The 8205-nt window shown below is 42.1% G+C and overlaps 1 pseudogene across 1 annotated transcript; it reads left to right on the top strand.

Annotated features, from left to right (window-relative positions):
- The first annotated feature begins 7290 nt into the window (after window positions 1-7290).
- On the top strand, window positions 7291-7811 carry LOC111544510 (annotated as a pseudogene). The gene has a single exon (XR_002732181.1). The product of XR_002732181.1 is annotated as a 60S ribosomal protein L21 pseudogene (transcript).
- Window positions 7812-8205: the final 394 nt, after the last annotated feature.

Below are 8205 nucleotides of genomic sequence, written 5' to 3'. Positions count from 1 at the left end.
CTCCTGGTCCGTCACAGAGCTGTCCGGCACAGACACCCTTGCCCACTCAGCCCTGTGGAGCAAGGGAAGAGAGGTGAGCAGAGAAGGAAAAATGAAGAACTGCCAGGTCTGCTAGGGATCTAGAGACTAGGGCAGGGATGGGAGAGAAGAGTCTCTGGAGGGAAGGGCACAGGGGCTTTTGCACCTACAAAAAATAATTTTCAATTCTGGCTCCTTGTTAGAATTACTGGCAAAACTTTAAAGATACTATACCAATACCTATGTTCCACTTGAATCAATGAAGTCAGAATCTTTATGAGCAGGGCCTGTGCCATCATATATGTCTTTAAAACTCTCAGAGATTCTAAAGGGTTGCCAGGGTGAAAAATCACTACTGTATTATCAGCCTCTTAAAGGGCAGGTAAGATGAATTAGCCATTTATATAGTATGGTTTATTGGGTGCTGGGAAAATCCTCTTTCCCCCAAGTTCCTCTCTTACCCATACCTCAATGCACAGAAATTTTACAATTTGAGATGTATTCCTTTGACTTAATCAAATATTGACCTTGTTCTGTGTTATAAAGCACACACTTTAGAAAGAAGGAGTATATGGAGCTGATTTGAGTCACTTTAATGATTCTGGGTATTTTAAAAGAGGAAGAAAAGGCCACAAAGTCAGAAGGTATGTTGGGGTATCAGGAAGGACACCACCAGGATAGTGGCAGGAAAGGGGAGCTAGAGACTAAATTAGCCTTCTCCATTTTGTCTAGATCTTGTTCCTGAGGATAACCTCTGCAGACTGTTGGACACAGGAAACTTGTAGGTACGACTCCTACTTCTGACACTGGAAAGACAAGATTCAGTGGTTACATGGGAGTAACAATAGGGCCCCATCCAGCCATTCTTTTGGTCCTTCAGCCTTTGGGGATCAGAGAGCAGATCTAGGCTGGTACCGTGGGTTGATAGATGGCTGAGCAGCGGCTATCCACGGCTAACTGAGGCTAGCAGCAAAAGAGCTAGGACAAGGAGTCAGGTCCCCAACCCAATCTGCTATTCTTCACTAGATCACAATTCGGACCACCCCCCATTCCTTGGATTTAATTTGTTCTATGGAAGCAGGTGCTGTTCCTTCTTCCCAAAGGCACTTACTGGCTATTATGTTTTTTTGTTCCCTGAATATAGATGGCTTCCAGCTAATAAAGAAATTGTGTTTCGAAAGTTCAGATATAATGTAATTATTTGTACAAATATTATGTCTCTCCTACAGAAACAATATAATATGTGGTGGTTAGGTTCCCAGGTCAATTCTTGAAAAGCTTTCATTATAAACATTCCTGAAGGAATGTAATCATATGTAACTAAGGAAATAGGAGTTTTCAAGTCAGGAAATCCTGACTTGTAAATCCAGTGCCTCTCTCTCTGCCCAAAGAATTAATCAGGTAGTGTCTCCTCATGTATCTCTGCTCCCCAGCAGTCCTTCTATAGCAACATTTTTGGGAAATCATATCAGAGTAAATATACCCCAATCAGTGCATAACTTGATAAGTCATTCAACTTGTTTATTTTGCAGGATTTGGGGTGGGGAATGAGAGAAACTTCCCTCCAGGTTTATGTTGTATAAATGCATATATTTATAAGGCATATGGATAAAATCCACATATTCACTTCCTAGCAGAATTGCTTCCATCAAGAAAAATAAAAATTTTTGTATTTAAAATTTGGTTAAGAGTATTCAGTGCATCAGTCTGATCATACCCAATAGCAACTTGGCAATTTTGCATCTTGAAACTGTGGTATGGAGCTCAGAGCATGCCATCTTTGAGGATGTTTGGCATTTCCGCAAAAAACTCAAGTGAAAGAATGACTTCAGACAAATTTTAGGGCCATGTGACAGATGTATTAGTGGAGAAAAAAATGTTTTCCCAAAGATGACTTTGAAAGATGGCATAGAAGTTTTGCTCTGAAGACTTATTTTTATGCCTATAAAGTGACAAAGATGTGATGGGCTCTACAAAAGTAATGGGGCATTGAGCCAAACAGGCAAAAGTAAGCATCCCTATAGGACTTAAGACAAAAGAATCATGAATGCAGCCATCCATAGGGGTAGGGAACCTGCCTTTTGAGCCACATAGAGGATTTTGTCAGATGAAAGAAAAGAAAAACAACAGCTGAAGCAACAAGAAACAAAAATCAGGGTCGAAGGTCCTCAGAGCAAACCTTCAAGACTCCCAACCTCTGACTGCTGGACTGTGGATTTCCTCTGAATTCAGAAAAGGCAAGAAGAAGACAGTAATTTTTAAACTACCATTTCCTACAAAAACACATTTCTTTCTTTAGCCACATGATATAGGCTGATAACACAAGAACTGTCCGAGATGTGAGTTGGTACCTGAATTCCTATGTGTAGGGTCCTCTACTGCCCTTTAATTTTGAGGTTCTATTCATCCATCCAGCCATCCATTCAATGACTATGTAACGAGCATCTACTAAGTGCCAAGCAATGTTGTAACCTCTAAGGATAGAATAGTGAATAAGACAAAGTTATTTCCCTTATTTTACAGGGAAAACAGAAAATAAGCAAGTAAGTTAATTATATAAAATAATGTCAGGAATAAGGGCTCATTAGAAAAGCTTAGCAGTTAAGGAAATACAGTGAAGGGATGACACACACCTATTTTAGATAAAATAGCCCTGGTGAGGAGATGATATTTGAGTGGACTCTTAAGTAGAGATGAAGTCAGCTATTGGAAAATGTGGGGAAAAGACAGACCAGGTGGAAAGGTTTGCTATAGCATGGGTCCCCAACACCTGGGCCACAGTACTGGTGGCCTATTAGGAAGTGGGCTGCACAGCAGGAGGTGAGTGGCAGGCAAGCAAAGTTTCATCCCTCTTTACAGCTGTTTCCCATTGCATTATTGCCTGAGCTCCACCTCCGGTCAAATCAGCAGGGGCATTTAGATTCTCTTAGGAGCGGGAAACCTACCGTGAACTGCACATGCCAGGGATGTAGGTTGCATGCTCCTTATGAGAATCTAATGCCTGATGATCGGTCACTGTTTCCCATCACCCCCCAGATGGAACCATCTAGTTGTAGGAAAACAAGCTCAGGGTTCCCACTGATTCTACATTATGGTGAGTTGCATAATTATTTCATTTTGTATTACAATGTAATAATAATAGAAATAAAGTACACAATAAATATAATGTGCTAGGTTCATTCTGAAACCATCCTCCATCCCTGGTCTGCGGAAACATTGTCTTCCATGAAACCGGTCCCTGGTGCCAAAAAAGTTGGAGACTGCTGTGCTATCGCAAAGGCCTTGAGGCAGGAACAAGCTTGGCATATTGGGAAAAAACAAGATACCTTTTGAGAGCAAAGTGGGGTGAGAATGGTAGATAAGCTCTGAAAGGTAAGCACAGGCTAGAATATATAGAGTCTGTGGATATTGATAAGTTAGTAAAGAGTCTTTGAAAGTAAACTATTAGAAGGTTTGCAGCAAGGTACTGATGTAAAATTATTTATGTTTCACAAACAACCATGGAAAACCCATTTCTGCTGGAGGAATAGATATTGGATTTACCCTTATGCCTGAAACAACTAAAAGACCAGACAAAATATATAAAACAACAACTCTCAAGACATTGGACATCACAGGGAGAAAGATGTCTGAGATACGAAAAACAAATTATGTGAGCCAAACAATGACCCTGCTTACTGACTGGAGAAAGTTTCCAGGTCACAGTGCAAGGACAGGGAACCCAGGCAGAGTCTAGTGATCTCATGAGCTGAAGAGCCAGCTGTGAGTCTGGGGACACCCAAGTAGCAAGAGATCACAGAGGAGAATACCAGAGAGGAGAAGGCTGCACAGAGAACTCCAGATATCTATAGAGGAACCCCCCTTGAGAGTATCAATTCAGCTGAATCCAGATTAGGGCATGTGTATCAGTTCATTCTCACACTGTTATAAAGAACTGCCTGAGACTGGGTAATTTATAAGGAAAAGAGGTTTAATTGACTCACAGTTCTGCATGGCTAGTGGGGGCCTCAGGAAACTTACGATTATGGTAGGAAGCAGGCACATTTTTCCCAAAGTGGCAGGAAAGAGTGTATGAGAGTGCAGGAAAAACTACCATTTATAAAATCATCAGCTCTTGTGAGAATTCAGTCACTATCATGAGAACAGCATGGGGAACATTGCCCCCATAATTCAATCACTTCCCTCCCTTGACACATGGGGATTACACGCCCCTCCCTCAACATGGGGAAATTACAATACAAGGTGAGATTTAGATGGGAACACCGAGCCAAACCATATCATTCCACCCCAATCCCTCCAAAATCTCATGTTTTTTCACATTTCAAAACCAATCACGCCTTCCCAACCGTACCCCAAAGTCTTAAGTCATTTTAGCATTAACTCAAAAGTCCACAGTCCAAAGTCTCACCTGAGAAAAGGGAAGTGCCTTCCACCAATGAGCCTGTAAAATCAAAAGCAAGTTAGTTACTTCTTGGATACAATGGGGGTACAGATATTGGGTAAATGCTCCCATTCCAAATGGGAGAAAACGGCCAAAACAAAAGGGCTACTACCCAATACAAGTCCAAATCCAGCAGGGCAGTCATTAAATCTTAAAGCTCCAAAATAATCTCCTTTGGTTCCATGTCTCACATCCAGGTCACACTGATGCAAGAAGTGGGCTCTCATGGCCTTAGGCAGCTCTGCCTCTGTTGATTTGCAGGGTACAGCCCCCTCCCAGCTGCTTTCATGGGCTGATGCTGAATGTCTATGGCTTTTCCAGGCACACAGCAAGCTGTCGGTGGATCTGCCATTCTGGGGTCTAGAGGTCAGTGACCCTCTTCTCACAGCTCCACTAGGCAGTGTCCCAGTGGGGTCTCTGTGTGGGGGCTCCAACCCCACATTCCCCTTCCATACTGCCCTAGCAGAGGTTCTCCATGAGGGCTTTGCCCCTACAGCAGACTTCTGCCTGGACAGCCAGGGTGTTTCCATACATCCTCTGACATCTAGGTGAAGGTTCCCAAACCTCAACTGCTGACTTCTGTGTACCTGCAGGCCCAACACCATGTGGAAGTCACCAAGACCAGGGGCTTGTTCCTTTGAAGCCATGGCCAGATCTATACCTTGGTCCCTATAGCCCCGGCTGTTGAGATGCAGGGCACCAAGTCCCAAGGCTGCACAGAGCAAGGGGTGGCCCTGGGCTGGGCACAGGAAATCATTTTTTCCTCTTAGACTTGTGATAGAAAGGGCTGCCACAAATGTCTCTGCATGCCCTGGAGACATTTTCTCCATTGTCTTGCCGATTAACATTTGGCTCCCCGTTTTGTATGCAAATTTCTGCAGGAGGCTTGAATTTTTTCCCAGAAAATGGGTTTTTCTTTTCTATTGCATGGGCAGGCTGCAATTTTTAAAAACTTTTATGCTGTGCCACCTCTTGAATGCTTTACTGCTTAGAAATTTCTTCCACCAGATGCCCTAAGTCATCTCTCTCAAGTTCAAAGTTCCACAGATCTCTAGGGCAGGAGCAAAATACTGCCAGTCTCTTTGCTAGAGCATAGCAAGAGGGACCTTTGCTCCAGTTCCCAACAAGTTCCTCATCTCCATCTGAGATCACCTCAGGCTGGACTTCATTGTCCACATCACTATCAGCATTTTGGTCAAAACCAGTCTCCAGGCTCTAGGAAGCTCCAAACTTTCCCACATCTTTCTGTCTTCTTCTGAGTCCTCCAAACTTCTGCCTATTACCCAGTTCCAAAGTTGCTTCCACATTTTCCAGTATCTTTATAGAAGTACCCCCACTCTCTATAGTACCAATGTACTGTATTAGTCCAGTCTCACACTAATATAAAGAAGTGCCAGAGACTGGGTAATTTAAAGGAAAGAGGTATAATTGACTCACAGGTCTGTATGGCTCAGGGTGGGGGGAGGGCCCAGGAAATTTACAATCATGGTGGAAGGGGAAGCAGGCACCTTCTTCATAAGGCAGCAGGAGAGAGTGTGTGAGAGTACAGGAAAAACTACCATTTATTAAACCATTAGATGTTGTGAGAATTTGCTGTCATGAGAACAGCATGGGAGAAACCATCCCCATAATCCAGTCACTTCCCTCCCTCGATACATGGAGATTACCAGTCTCTTCCTCAACACGTGGGATTATAATTCAAGATGAGATTTGGGTGGGAACACAGAGCTAAACCATATTAGCATGTGTGTGGAGAAAGTACCCAAACCTGAGGAAAAATTTTCCTGAAAGAATAAGGGGAAATAGTGAGCGGAACTCACAAGGGACCAGAAATACTGCCTGTTTTCAACAGCTACAGGCGAAAACCTCACAATTCAGAGGGTATCTGCTAGAGAACTAGTAGAGTCTTAGAACAACTGTGGGGCAAAAATTAACCCTAAATGAAATGCTGCTGTAATTCTTCTAATAAATCTTAAAAATAAGATCCATCAAGAACAATGTAACTGAAAAATACCTAGCACTCAACAAGGTACAATTCACAATGTCTCAAACCTAAAGTAATGCCAAAAAAAAATTAGAAATTAATTAGAAGATCAATCACTCATTTGGAACTGACCCTAATCTGCAGTTAACACAGATGATAGAATTAGTAGATTAGGATATTTAAGCAATCATTACTATATTTGTATTTGTATTAGTACATTTTCATGTTGCCGATAAAGACATACCTGCGACTGGGTAATTTATAAAGGGAAGAGGTTTAATTGATTCACAGTTCTGATGGCTGGGGAGGCCTCACAATCATGATGGCCTGCAATCAAGGAAGAGCAAAGGGATATTTTACATGGTAGCTGGCAAGAGAGAATTTGTGCAGGGGAACTCCTCTTTATAAAACCATCAGATCTTGTGAGACTTATTCACTATCACGAGAACAGCACAAGAAAGACCTGTCCCCATGATTTAATTAACTCCCACCAGATCCCTCCCGTGACACATGAGAATTATGGGAACTAGAATTCAAGATTTCGGTGGGGACAGGCCAAACCATATCAGTATTCCATAAGCCAAAGCCAGAGGCAAGATTGAAAAACTTAAGTAAATACATGGAAAATATAAAAACAACCAAAATTTAATTTGTACAACTGAAAACCACACTGTGCGATTAAAACATTCATTGGATGGGATTAATAGCAGAAGAGACATTTCAGTAGAAAAGATTAAGAAGCTTAAAAGTATAGCAATAGAAACAGCCTCCCTCCCTCCCCCACCACCGTCTCCAAAAAAAAAAAAAAAAAAAAAAAAAAAAAAAAAAAACAGAGAAAAGTCCTTTCGGCCGGAACCGCCATCTTCCAGTAATTCGCCAAAATGACGAACACAAAGGGAAAGAGGAGAGGCACCCGATATATGTTCTCTAGGCCTTTTAGAAAACATGGAGTTGTTCCTTTGGCCACGTATATGCGAATCTATAAGAAAGGTGATATTGTAGACATCAAGGGAATGGGGACTGTTCAAAAAGGAATGCCCCACAAGTGTTACCATGGCAACACTGGGAGAGTCTACAACGTTACCCAGCATGCTGTTGGCATTGTTGTAAACAAACAAGGGCAAGATTCTTGCCAAGAGAATTAATGTGCGTATTGAGCACATTAAACACTCTAAGAGCCGAGATAGCTTCCTGAAACGCGTGAAGGAAAATGATCAGAAAAAGAAAGAAGCCAAAGAGAAAGGTACCTGGGTTCAACTGAAGCGCCAGCCTGCTCCACCCAGAGAAGCACACTTTGTGAGGACCAATGGGAAGGAGCCTGAGCTGCTGGAACCTATTCCCTATGAATTCATGGCATAATAGGTGTTAAAAAAATAAATAAATAAAAGACCTCTGGGCTGAAAAAAAAAAAAAAAAAAAAAACAGAGAAAAAAGGCTAAACAATGATGACAACAAAAACCAGAGCATAGTGATCTGTGGGATGACATCAAATGACCAAATAATTAGAGTAATCAAAAGAGAGTTGAGAGGCGTGAGATATAAAACATATTTGAAGACATAATTGAGAAAAATTATCTAAACTGATGAAACTATTAGCTCACAGATCCAAGAAGCTCCATCAACCTCAAGCACAAGAAATATAATGAAGGTTGGTTGCAGTGGCTCACGCCTGTAATTCCAGCACTTTGGGAGGCCGAGGTGGGCGGATCACACGGTCAGAAGATTGAGACCATCCTGGCTAACATGGTGAAACCCCATCTCT

This window comes from Piliocolobus tephrosceles, chromosome 4 (assembly GCF_002776525.5).
Source record: "Piliocolobus tephrosceles isolate RC106 chromosome 4, ASM277652v3, whole genome shotgun sequence".
Lineage (NCBI taxonomy): Eukaryota > Metazoa > Chordata > Mammalia > Primates > Cercopithecidae > Piliocolobus > Piliocolobus tephrosceles.
This window is presented reverse-complemented; position numbering and strand designations above follow the sequence as displayed.